Source organism: Medicago sativa, chromosome 7, assembly GCF_051527215.1.
Source record: "Medicago sativa cultivar Bolivia chromosome 7, Bolivia_mono, whole genome shotgun sequence".
NCBI classification, from domain to species: Eukaryota; Viridiplantae; Streptophyta; class Magnoliopsida; order Fabales; family Fabaceae; genus Medicago; species Medicago sativa.
Window position 1 is genome coordinate 60,568,487 of NC_140755.1, and position 14,559 is coordinate 60,583,045.

Here is a 14,559-nt window from a genome sequence, read left to right on the forward strand (position 1 = left end):
ACCTTTCAAAAAACTCGAACATGCTCTCTAATCGCAACATATTCCAACACTGGTTTTAAGAATAAAGGATGCAACATAAGGATAAGGAGGTCCGCTTAGTAGTCTAACGGGTTAAGATTGCGATGAGAGAGCATGGTCTAACGTTGATGATAGCCATTGTCAATCCTAAAGTTCATCCCTCTCTGTTTCTCGCTTTCTCTTCCTCTGATATCTCATTCATTGTGAAAAAATAAAAGAGCATGTGTAAAAACAAATTGGTGAGGGGAAAACTCGTATTTGACAATGGAAAGGCAGAAGGTAGAGCAACAACATGTTAGAGAAAGAATGAGATGGTGAAATAAATCAAGGAAGCTTACATTTGATACATGTTCTGCAATAAATAAATTCCTAACCATGATCGATTTAGGCATCGTTAGGCGGAAGAGAAGTTTGAGATTGGATTGCATTGGGAAGAAAGGAAGCTACAAATTTGGGTTTATGAAGAAGAAATGCACTCTTAAAATGGAGATGGATTAGTTTCACAACATTGGAGTATACAATAGCATTAATGTATTCCATCCTTTCAGCTATCAAGGCCTTGATTCACGTATATAATAATGCTAATTGGGGAGTTTGAAAATCTTCTTTGAGAATATAGATGTATTTACTCCATTGAGGGATATGGAAGGCCAATGGTTAAGGGATGGATGAGTAGTTGCCAGTTAATGTAAGCTTAGGAGGAAAATTTTTTGTTGATTAGGGTTTAGTGATAGCTTGGCAAATTAAGCTTTTATAATAAGGGATATATATATATATATATATATATATATATATATATATATATATATATATATATATATATATATATATATATGGGTTATGTTACAAGCAACCCTTTGGTGATGTCTTTTATCAAGTCACACCTTAAGGTGTGATTTTCACTTTTTAGTTATAACTTTGATAAAAGACACCTTCCTAAAAGTAAGTTGGTGTCTTTTCGCAAATGCTCATAGAGTAACTTGATAAAAGACACCGTCATAAAAGGTGTCTTCTATCATAACCCTATATTTATATATAAAAGGAGATATCTGTTAACTTTAAGAGTAAGTTTATTATGTTACTCCAAATCACCACTGTTCATTTGCTATAATCCAACGATTTTAAGATTCTTTTAATTACTTAATAGTATATCATATATGAACTTTAATATAAATAAAGATCAAAATCATAAATGAAAAAGAGAAAAATGTGGCTGGCAGCACAAAGTTCAAGTTCCCAACCCCTCAAAAATAAAATATAATAAAGAAGATAGCAAAATGAAGAGTACTACTATTTCCTATGATTTGATCATAGTATAGAATCAAAATCTTACAAATTTTCTTCCGTCATAACAAATGCATTCTTCTTCCGTTGTATCTCCATTCTTCACTCGCATCCCCATTTAGGTAGATTTCCTTGTACCATATTTCCTTGAAAAGCCAATGTGCTTGGAGTCGGTGTTGCAGGTCTGGACCTATGATTCAAAAATATCCATTAGACTAGGGATTATTTATCATTGTCAATTTCCTTTACTTGCACTTTTATTTTTAAAAAATAAAAGTGCAAGTAAATAGTCGGGAACTAATGACTCTAATGAATTCAAAGGTTTCTTTGACTTTCTTCCTCTTTAATTACAGTTTTTTTGTACTTCATTCTTTATATGCATTTATTGTGTTCAGTGGCCAAATACTTTTTCCCCTTATCCTCTCAGTGAATATTACGGTAAGAATCCATGATAGGCCCTACTTTTAGGGATTATAGCCAAAGTTACATTCATAGTTTCTAGGGAGCAATTAAATCTGCTTTTCTCCAAACTCTTGTTAGGATATTTCCTAGTTGTTATTTAAAAAGGTTGCTAGAAAAATGTATCCCTTTGTGTGTAATACTCATTTTGTTTTGAAGATCAACCCAATATTACCTTTTGGTTTGTTTATGTTTTATTTCTCTGAATTTTTTTTTAATTGAAGGTTTAGAGATGTGCGAGTGATGCTGCCATTTCACAATATATACCAACATCAGCCCCAAAATTCCGGTATTATAAGGAAAATGTAAGTTCATATGAGCTATTCGAAGAAATAGCCAATAAAATCGAAAGCTTAAAATAATATGTCTGTGCAAATTAGATTAAATTTTCTTTACTTGTGTTCCTTTAAATACCGGAATTTTGGGGGTGATGTTGATAGAAATTGTGAGACGGCAGCATCACTCACACATGTATAAACCTTCAATTAAAAAAATTATTAGAGAAATAAAACAGAACAAAACCAAAAAGTAATATTAGGTTGCACTTCAAAACAAAATGAGTATTACACACAAAGAAATAAAATTTTGAGCAAACCTTTATAAATAACAACTCTAAACTATCCTAAAAAGAGTTTGCAAAAAAGCATAGTTAATTGCTCCCTAAAAGCTATGAAAGTAACTTTGGCTAGAATCCCTAACATTAAGACCTATCATGGATTCTTACCATAATATTCACATAGAGGGTAAGGGGAAAGATTATCCGACCCTGTTGCCAAAAAAAATTCCAAATTTGACCCCCTTTCACATTTAAATACAGATCTGACCCCCTTTCAAGTATTTTGTTTTGTTTGGTTTGTCGTTTTCCTCATTACCGCAGTTTCAAATTGCGGTAATGAGCTTCCTTTCTGACACATGGCTGGTTGGTACAGGGTGCAGCAGGTTTGACTGATTTTTTTTTTTTTTACTTTTTTTTATTCATTACCGCAGTTTGGAATTGCAGTAATGAATTTTAATTTTTTGTTCTTTTTCCTCTTTTTGGGCCAATGTATGTTTTTCAAAATTAAATGCAAATAATAAATAATAAATAAAAATATTAATGATAATTGTAATAAATATTAATTTATTAATTTAAAAACACTAATCATGTCGAACAGTTTGACCGAGAGATGTATACCTTCTCTGTTCGTGAGACCGTCAACTACAGGGAGGGAAGACCAATGGAAACTTTCAATGTTAACCTACAAGCAGGGTGGTGTGATTGTGGGAAATATCAAGCCTTACATTTGCCTTGTTCCCATGTCATAGTTGTGTGTTCTTCTTTTCACCATGACTACACAACCCTTATTCCAGATGTGTTCAAAAATGAGAACGTTTACGCCATCTACAACAGCATTCAAAGTAGTCCACGACAAGAGTTATTGGCCCCATACGAAGGTCCCGAGCTTTGCCATAATCAAGACATGCGAAGACTAAAGAAAGGTCGACCCGATAGTACTCAGATTAGGACTGAAATGGACGAGGAGGTGGAAAAAAGGACACCGACGCCGAGACTGTGCGGGTTGTGTTGGCATCCCGATCATATTAGGAGAAATTGTCCGACCATTAAAAATCGGTAGTTAATATCGTTATGTATTATGTGTTCAACCAATCAAACGTGAAATGTTTTTAAATTAATCGTCGAGTAAAAAAATTAAGTAGTTTTGTCGTTTTAATGTCTATTTTTACTATGCAAAAGAAGTAAAAATGTAAGCAAAAATGATTGTGAATTTGGATGAATAGTATGGTGTTTTTATAGTGTTAAAAAGAGGAAAAACAAAAAAAAATTAAAATTCATTACTGCAATTCCAAACTGCGGTAATGAATAAAAAAATAGTCAAACCTGCTGCACCCTGTACCAACCTGCCATGTGTCAGAAAGGAGGCTCATTACCGCAATATGAAACTGCGGTAATGAGGAAAACAACAAACCAAACAAAAAAAATACTTGAAAGGGGGTCAGATTTGTATTTAAATGTGAAAGGGGGTCAGATTTGGAATTTTTTTTGGCAATAGGGTCGGATAAAAAAAATTCAGAGTATTTTGCCACTGAACGCAATAAATGCATGTAAAGAATGAAGTACAAAAAACTATAAATGAAGAGGAAAAAATTAAAAAGAACCTTTGAATTCATTAGAGTCATTAGTTCCCAAATATTTTTCGACAAGATCGATTCAGAATCTGCCGCTGTATTTAAACATAAAAGTGCAAGTAAAGTAAAACAGCAAAACATAAACCAAAGCAAAGAAATAATGAATGCATAATGAAAATGGTCAAAAGTTTCGTTAAAAAGAAAGAAATATCGACCTTTAACCATGTGTTTACACTGATTTTTAGTAAACAATCGCTGGTTTAAAAATAGTTACTTGCAAGATCAACCAGTAAATCTTAAGAGCATATTTGTGCTTTGTTGTTTCCAAGAAAATGTAATCTTCATAAAGGATTGGATAAATAGAAATACAGTAAACAATCGAATTCAATCCAGTTGAATTCAATCGAGATTTGTTAAGTAAAAACAAGATGAATTGCTCAAAAGAAACAAGTAAAATGTAAAGACATTTAAGAAAACAAACATAAATTGCATTGATTGAATGTAAATTGGCACACAGATTCATACATTGCAACTTGTGACTCGTTCCTCGCTTCCATACGGATAATTTGAGTGTAAGTTTTTGTATGATTGAATTGTGACCACTTTTCCTTAGGAAAAACTACTATTTATACATATAGAAATAACTACCTAAATTGGAATTCAAACTGATAACTGCAGAAAACTGACAAGTCTTATCCATGCAATTTGAATTTCGAACGCGCCTTTGGAGAAGTCTGTTTGCTTATCCTTATCCAAAGAAACTGACTTTCGATAGGCCTTTTGTCCGTCGAACCGAAACACGTGTTTTCATCGATTCTACACTTCGATACGAATGTATGGACAAAACCTTTATTTCTTCGATTATAAAGTCAAACTCCCTTTGACCGTATTTATTGATAGCTCTTAAAAATATAGGCCAACAAATTGCCCCCAGAAACGTCATTTTCGACACATCTTCTTGATGGGGAGAAAAAGATGTTTTTGACCCCATCATTCAGGTTTTGATTTGGTCGAGATAGAACACATGACGTCACTTCCACAAAGAGAAGCAATTCAAAAGAAGTTAAGTGTCTCTACTTATAATTAGTGGGTCACGTTTCCAGTCATTGGGAACTACCACTTAGATAAAAACTGTCAACGTAGGATGTTGACACATGTTCAGATCAAAAGGTTATATAATAAACACTTTTTACCTTTACCTTTCTAACTTTTCACTTTCCCAATATTTGCCACTGTTTCTTCTTCTTCTTCTCCACAGAAAAGAAAAAACCTCCATTAAAACTTTTAAAAATCTCAACTTTTCTGAAACTTCTTTTCGTCGTCTTCATTTATCATCTCAACAATTTCATCATGCCGCATGCAGGAGGATCATCTTCTAAAACTTCAACCCATGTTGAAGCTATCAATTTCTCTAAAGACCTTCTTATCGGGGCTCCTCAGTTTATAGAAGAACCAGATATTAAGGAGGCTTAAGATAAAATCTGGAAATCCCAGGTAATCCTTCCCTGCCCTAAATCATCACATGCATTTTTAGGGTCGTTTCCTCACGACAACGAAGACCTAGAAAGTCTCAACGCCGTTTTTCCTTGTGTTGAAAAACAATCTCCTCTGATTTTCACCAAAGGTCCATATGACCTAAGTTTCCTAAAATCTAAATTTAGGACCGAGCCAAAAACTGACCCTAAGTATCTATGTTGGTTGGACAAAATGGAAAAGAAGAAAGGTCAATTTTGGAAGGAAATAGGAATCTTTGACCTTATCCAACTGTCTCGACAAGGGCCTAGCTATCATAATGAAATGATAATTGCAGCTTTACATTTCTGGAATCCCTTGACCAACAGCTTACATTTGAAGTGTGGAATGCTCACACCCACCCTACTAGACGTTGCTGGTCTTACGGGCCTAAAACCAACTGGCCAAACTTTTAACCCTAATAAACACCATTCAGAGCTTTCATTTGATTTTACCAGACCAGCATATGGCAATTTTATTATGGATCATCATGATACTTCGAATGCTGAAGTGACTGATCTAGAGCACATTGCTTTCTTGAACTATTGGTTGTCCATGTTCATCTTTTGTTCGAAGTCTATCCAGATTCCCAAGAAATTTATTACCCTAGCCATCCAACTGCATGAAGGGAGGGATATCTACCTGGGCAAACTCATCCTAGGATCCCTTTATGAAAATTTAAACCAAGCAGTAGCTAGTATCAAGGAATACAAGCCTGGAAGTAGCTTAATCATACCTGGACCCATCTGGTTATTTCAACTGTGGCTTTTGGCCACTTTTAGGACAAAGCTGGCTATCACCCTTCCTACTCATCTTTCGAAGGCATATGAGGATAAGTCTATCAAAGGCATAGGCTTGGCCATGCTTCAATATGGCAATAGGACTTCTCAAGACTTGTTTTCCATTGCTTTTAATGCCCTTCTAGGATGCTACATCTTTACTCCTACTATGGCCCCATTCACCATCAGATCTCGAGGGCCCAACTGGTTTACAAGAGAATTTCCAGCAACTTCTGTCGAAGATGAGGCGGAGACAAATGCCATATGGGAAGCCTATTTTACTCCTACATTTTTATCCAGCAGAATAACGGCTGGTAGTCCATACGGGGTGTATGGCTATCAGCCAAATCATGTCACCAAACAATTCGATTTGGTTCAACCAAAACCAACCTCTTTGTATAAAAGTTTGGATGACCTGAGGAAACCACTGATAGAGCAAGTTTGGAGATCAATTTTGTGCAATGCTGAGAAACAAACTCTTGTTTTCAAGCCCGTTTCTTTTACTTTATCATATGCATGCACTGAGGCATTCTTTCGATGGTGGCGAGATTATTATATGCGCCAGACCAATCGAGTGAATCTCGACAATTTGCTTCCTCAACTAATCCTTGCTTTTAACACTGTGCAGAGCAGGACAAAGAAGAGCAAAGGTACGCACATTCGAGAAATTCAAGCTTTTCAAAAATACTTTCAAACTGCATATGACCCTTTGCATTTAAAAAGGACAGTTAGCTATGTCGCCCAAACTCTAAGGGAAAAAATTTATGACAAACTTCCTTCGATGAAGTTCCCGCCTTTTACCCCCAGCAAATACCTTTTTGCATTACACTTTAAAGTAAAATTTCCACCATTGCCAACTAGTGATTTGGCATGAGCTTTTAGGCCACCATACCCAAAATGGCTACCCTGTGTTTCTTCACTGGGAATGAAACAAAAACTGATAAAGAAAGATGAGGATAAATACAAATACAGTAAACAATCGAATTCAATCCAGTTGAATCCAATCGAGATTTTTTAAGTAAAAACAAGATGAATTGCTCAAAAGAAACAAGTAAAATGTAAAGACATTTAAGAAAACAAACATAAATTGCATTGATTGAATGTAAATTGGTACACAGATTCATACATTGCAACTTGTGACTCGTTTTTCGCTTCCATACGGATAATTTGAGTGTAAGTTTTTGTATGATTGAATTGTGACCACTTTTCCTTAGGAAAAACTACTATTTATACAAATAGAAATAACTACCTAAATTCGAATTCAAACTGATAACTGCAGAAAACTGACAAGTCTTATCCATGCAATTTGAATTTCGAATGCGCCTTTGGAGAAGTCTGTTTGCTTATCCTTATCCAAAGAAACTGATTTTCGATAGCGTTTTGTCAGTCGAACCGAAACATGTGTTTTCATAGATTCTACACTTCGATACGAATGTAGGGACAAAACCTTTATTTCTTCGATTATAAAGTCAAACTCCCTTTGACCGTATTTATTGATAGCTCTTAAAAATATAGGCCGACACCATGATACCATGAATCTAAGCCATTAAAACAGGCTATGCTAGGGCTTTAATTAAAAAATTGATTTTATTTCAATATCAATATCATCAAGTATACAAATAAAATGATTCTCACTATCAGAATTAACATGGATATTCTAGAACTAGGGTAAATAAGAGTAGATCAAGAATAATATTAATTTGCATAAGTATTTTGCTTAAATTACAAATAGACAGCTGATGTCTAAACATGGTATAACGTGATATTAGAATCACTATAAATATTCATTGTAAATGTAATACAGTTTTGAAGCAAATGAAATTAATAAAGTTTGAAGTATTGAAATAATTATGGTTTTTCAAGGTTTCTTTTAAAGTATCAGGGGTTTTTTCATCTACCAGTAGATCTATAGATGCTTTCATAGCTTTTGGGAGCAATTAAATCTGTTTTTCTCCAAACTCTTTTTAGGATAGTTTAGAGTTGTTATTTATAAAGATTGCTAGAAAAATTTATTACTCTGTGTGTATGACTCATTATGTTTTGAAGTACAACACAATATTACCTTTTGGTTTTTTTATGTTTTCTTTCTCGGATATGTTATTTTTAATGAAGGTTTATATATGTGCGAGTGATACTGCTATCTCACAATTTATACCAACATCAACCCCAAAATTCCGGCATTACAAGGAAAATGTAAGTTCATATGAGCTATTCGAATAATTAGTCAATAAATTCGGAAGCATAAAACAACATGTGTGTGCAAATTAGATTAAAGTTTCTTTACCTGTAAAACAACACAAGCAAAGAAAATTTAATCTAATTTGAACACACCTGTTGTTTTAACCTTTCGATTTTATTGGCCAATTCTTCAAATAGCTCATATGAACTTAACTTTTCCTTTAAATACTGGAATTTTGGGGATGATGTTGGTAGAAATTGTGAGATGGTAGCATCACTCACACATGTATAAACCTTCAATTAAAAAAAATATTAGAGAAATAAAACATAACAAAACCAAAAGGTAATATTGTGTTGCACTTCAAAACAAAATGAGGATTACACACAAAGGAATAAATTTTTCTAGCAACGTTTATAAATAACAACTCTAAACTATCATAAAAAGAGTTTGGAGAAAAGCAGATTTAATTGCTCCCCAAAAGCTATGAAAGTAACTTTGGCTAGAATCCTTAACACTAGGACCTATCATGGATTCTTATCGTAATATTCACAGATAGGATAAGGGGAAAGAGTATTTTGCCACTAACACAACAAATGCATGTAAAGAATGAAGTACAAAAAACAATAAATGAAGAGGAAGAAAGTAAAAAGAACCTTTGAATTCATTAGAGTCATTAGTTCCCAAATATTTTTCGACAAGATCGATTCAGAATCTGCCACTGTATTTAAACATAAAAGTGCAAGTAAAGTAAAACAACAAAACATAAAACAAAAGCAAAGAAATAATGAATGCATAATGAAAATGGTCAAAAGTTTCGTTAAATAGAAAGAAATATTGACCTTCAACCATGATGCCATGAATCTAAGCCATTAAAACAGGCTATGTTAGGGCTTTACTTAAAAAATTGATTTCACAAACTGGGAGAAGGGGGTTCGAATCGATCTCAAATTCTTTTGAACAATTTATCGCTCCATGAAGCTCATTCATCATTTGAGCCCAATTACTTCGTTAAACAAATTGTATCTTTAAATCAAAAGTGTTTTTTCTAACGGAAAAAACAATATTTGGTGGTATGACTAAGAATAAACCAGAAATAGAATAGGAATAAAACTTTTGAATTCAATTCAGTCAACAAAGATATAGATTTGGAAATAATTAGAACTTATATATTTTAAACATTCAAAGTTGTGGATATGGGGATATTTTAGAAATGGAATATGATAAATTACGAATTTGAATTTAGACAAAAAAAAATATAGGTAATTGTTTTTCTTTGACTAAGGAATCAGGTATGTTTTTAATTTGTATCCCATGCTAAATTTAGTTTTCTTGTCCACGTGAGCTTAGCTCAGTTGGTATGGACAATACATAAAATATGTAAGGTCAGGGGTTCAAATCCCTGCCACCACCAAAAATTTAGTTTCCTTAATAATCAAAGCACATGAAAGGGGGTAAATTTCCTGATTTTCAAGTTTGGCTAGGAACTCAAACTCCTTAATCTTTATCTTAAACCAGTTGAATTATCCAATTTTTGGTTAATTGTTCTAATGATAAGTTGTATCAGAAGTGCCTCTAAAACATTGTAGTAGAAGAGGGTAATTTTTTTGTAAGCAAATTAAATGAAGTGCAAATGTGTTATTGTATGCTAGTGTTCTGGTGGATACTCTTTTATTGTGTTAATGCCTATAAACTACAAACAATACTCCATCCGTACCTTTTTAAGTGTCGTTTTATAATAGCAATGCCAAATTAAAGAAGTGGATTTTTGCACCTTTTTTTTTTCTTCTTCTTATTAGACCCTCATTTAATCCACCAATAAATTTCTATTTTTTTGCATAAAATTTCTCATAATACATAATAAATCTAATGTGTTATCTTTCACTCATAACAAACAATTGTTAGTTACTCTCTCCTTCTCCAACAATTTTTTTTTGCTCAAACTTTATCTCTATCTCATAACAAACAATTATCAATAATTTAAGTATTGTACACATATTTTTTAATGATTGTAAAGCAAAATAAAAATTATTTCAACTTCACAATAATCAAAAGTTAAGAAAAAAATTAACTTTCTTTCAATTACTTTAATTTAAAGCATAGTAGTCAATAACGGCTGATAGTGGCGGTATAGCAGCCGCACGTAGCGTAGCAGCAAGGAATCATTGCACTAATCGTTCTAGCGGTGCGGAATGAGATAACTGCCGCTTCAGCTGCTATAGCGGCCGCTTCAGCCGCTATTTGATTTTAGTTGAAATTTTCCAAATTGGCCCTATTTTTAAAATATTTTGAATGGTTTCCAAATTTCTAAATTGATTTTAGGGGATTTTGGTGATTCTTAAAACCAAATTGACTCTGTTGTATGGTTTCTGTGTTTTTTTCTTCTTCCTCTGTTTTCTTTTGTTTTATGTTTTCTCTTGTTTTTATGATTTTTTTTATTTGTTCCTCTATCTTTTGTTTTTTTTGTGTTTTGTTTTATGAATGTCTCATGAGATTTGAGTGTTATATTTAGTTTTATATTAAATATAGTTTTTTTTAGAAATATATAAGTTTGTTTATACTTTATACCCTTATTAATCATGTAATTTGTGCAAAAATAATCGAATATCGGTGACCGCTATTTGTCCTACCCTTATACACTATCCCGCTTTCCCACTTTTGGGGTCGGCCGCTACGCACCGCTATACGAGATTGACTACTATGATTGAAAGTAAGGCTTTAACTTTATTTAAAAAAAAAAACTAAGTTTTAAAAAAACTTTAGTTTTCCAAATATATAATATTTAAAAAAAATTGTTTAAATATTTTTTTTTTACTTTTTCAAATACATATCATTAATTAGTTTTATTGAAAAAGATAAAAGTAATTTAGAAATGATATAGTTGACAAATTATACCCTTAAAATACCAAAACGTCATTTAAATAAAAACGCTAAATTCGTATTCAAACGACACTTAAAAAAATGGAGGGAGTGGTTTTTTTTGTTGACAAAATATGTAAATAAGTTTTGTTCACTCAGTTTTACGATGGTCTATTTTTTAATTGATCAGTAGTGTAAGCTTGTAGTTTATGTCCAGATTTTTTATTTTTAAAAATGAGTACAATAAATTTAAATTTGTCATTTATTCTATCAGTAAATACTTTAGAGTGTCGATAATCCAAACACAAATACTTTGGAAGGTTTACTAGTTTTGTATAGATACATTAATGTTTAAGTAATAAAAATCCACAAACAACATCACTTTGAAGTGTTAAGCTTATGTAGAGACCTTGGAGAAAATGTCAATCTATGCAACGAAGGAGTTGTTGACCAAAAATAGGAAACTGAAAGACAATGAAATTGTTGCATTGACTAAAGATTGTAGTGATATACTCCAAAGGAAGCTTCCATAACAATTAATGGACTTCGAAATAATATTCATCCGATAGTTTTTTTAATTGAATTTTTTTGACTGATGAATGATTGCATAAAGTCGTGAGTGTTTGAGATTTTTTATAAATCATCAACAAATTCATGATGATGATGATGATGATCAGAAATTGGTGATTGCAAAGAAAAATGTACATGTTTATGGCTTTTCTGGTATGTTAGCATGAATTTGAAATACTTGCTACTTTTTGCAAGTGTATTTCATTCATTACTTTTCTATAACATGCCTAACTTTGACCTATATAGAACTAGTCAATGTGAGTTTAACTTTCTATTGTTTACAAATGAATGAGTGCTGACAAGTTTTGGTGTTTTAACTCAGACATTTTACGTTGAATCCTAGTATTTGTTTGATATGTTTTATAACATGGATATATATATGATCAAGGCAATTTTTTGAAATTGAGTACATACACTTGTTCAAATATAGCCTACGTTGTAAGAAACCGAGAATTGAAAACCCCAAGGAGCCAAAATGTTAGAATTCATATTAATTATGGAAATGTCAAATTCGCTCGGTGAGCCAATTTCAAACAATGAACCTACCTTGTTTTAAAAAAACAGTTCTCTTTTAAATTAAAATGCAACTTTTTATTCTTTTGAAATATAAAACCATAAACCATCATTGTTTAACAAGTGACCAAGCCCTTCCAATTTTTTGAAATATAAGAAGGGGTTCATCGTGGAACCCTAATCAGAGAAGTTTAGTTGCTCATGGCAACCAATATCATTACAAAACAATAGAAAAACATGCCTTATAGAGAACAATAGGAGGATGGAGATCCTCTGCATTGAATCTCCTGATGCTTGACCCTTTCATTGTTCCGCTAGATTTTTGAATGAAAAAAATAGTGTGCGAGGGTCTCTATTTATAGTGAATGATTACTTAGGGGGTTAAGAGAGTGAAAATATAGTTTTCCACTAAAAACGACCTGAAAATTAAGCAATATTTTCACTCGATCTTAGTAATTCCAAGTTTTTAAACAGTAGTTTTGAATGAATAAAATAGTATGCGAGGGTCTCTATATTACCTGGTTGTTTCCATGTGTGGGGTGCATAGCACGGGGCGCAGGGGTGCATTGGACAGCAGCTAAAACTGCTCCATCTGCAGGGGCGCATGAGGCAGCCCCTCAGGTGCGTTTTCAGCTATTTTCGACCCTTTTTCGCACGTTCTTTCGCCTTGAAATGCATTGGAACTTGGAATGAGTTTTATTCACTTTGTATTGTCTTCAAAACTTCCTAAGAACCACTGTCTTCAATCTTCATATCCTCTATCCTTCACGTGGTCTCTTGATTTGTCGATGTACATGATTTATCACTACAAAACACTAAAAACAATACAAAAAGTTCCTCAAACCAATGACAACTCCTTTAATTGACTTCTAATTTGTCTTCAAATGAAAATAATCACACTAAAAACATAGTTAAAAACATCATATGTTATTCCATCGTCACCCAATGAAACTATACTTTATAGTCCTCTGTAAATAGCTTTGTAAAACATATTTCTATATCACATTTTAGTTCCATACACTTGTTTTTAGAGACAAGGGGTACAGAGAGAGAGAGAGAGAGTGTGAGAGATCTACTAGGAAAAGCAACATTAGAGAGGGAAATTAGTGACATAATTAGAGAGGGATTTCATGTTTTCCCTCACTAAATTTCCCTCACTAATTTTTGTTTTTTTAAAGAGAGATAAAGAGAGATTGTTCTTCATCACTGTAGGGCATTTAGAGATTGGTTTCAAGTATCTGGATGTTTCTCCTTCATTCATCTTTGTACTAGTTACTCCACTCATGGGTAACTAATTAATTATCTCTTTGTGTTGTGAATAAGTTTAGTTAAATAGGGTTTCAATGCAATACTCTTGTTATTGATCATTATATACGATCGATCTTCAATATTGTCTATTATTTAATTATATTTAATGCTTTTTTCGACGTACAATCCAAAAACAAACTTTTGTTTTATAAAGTGTGAGACATTGACTTTCTATCTAAGAGATCCGAATTAAATCATTTATAGATTCTAATCTCTAGGGTTATGTTTACAATCATGTACACAGTCCGATCATATGTCATTAAATTAATTAGCTATTTTGTTTTGCATCGGAAGTTAATTGATACAATGAATTTTGTGTCGTTTTTCATACATGGAAACATACGATGATGAATAGGTGGAATTAGAAAGTATATAATCGATCAAGAGAACGAATTGAATGAATAGTTGACGACGTCTAATCCCAGCACAATATTTTATTCATATTTTCTATATTTTTTTATAATATTTTAATCATTTATTTAGAACATTAAATTAGATTATTCTCCACAGGGTTTGTCGTTCCGACTAGGCAACTAACTAAACTTGTAAAAACGGTAAATTAAAAAGAAAATAAATAGGGGAAGTTTACAAGATTGATTTGATAGCGCAAAACAGTTGAGTTTATTGTCGAAAATAAATGGTTTTTAATGTAGAGTTTAGCGGCGATTAGGATTCTTCGAATTCCATCTATTTTCTTGTTGGCATTAATGCAAATAATTATCAATTATGAAGTAAGGGTTCTATTTAAGTGATTAATTCATAGGATTTTAACGTCCTTGCAGATGTCATATTGCTTGATGGACAAAACTGGCAAGTGCACCAAATCATAACATGTAATAAAGTAGTAAGTTTATCGTTCTCTACAGGGATTGTCATTCAACTTAGAAATTAGTAAAACTTATTTCAAAGAGTAAAATTAAAAGATATTTGAATAGAGTTGCAGGGTTTAATTTG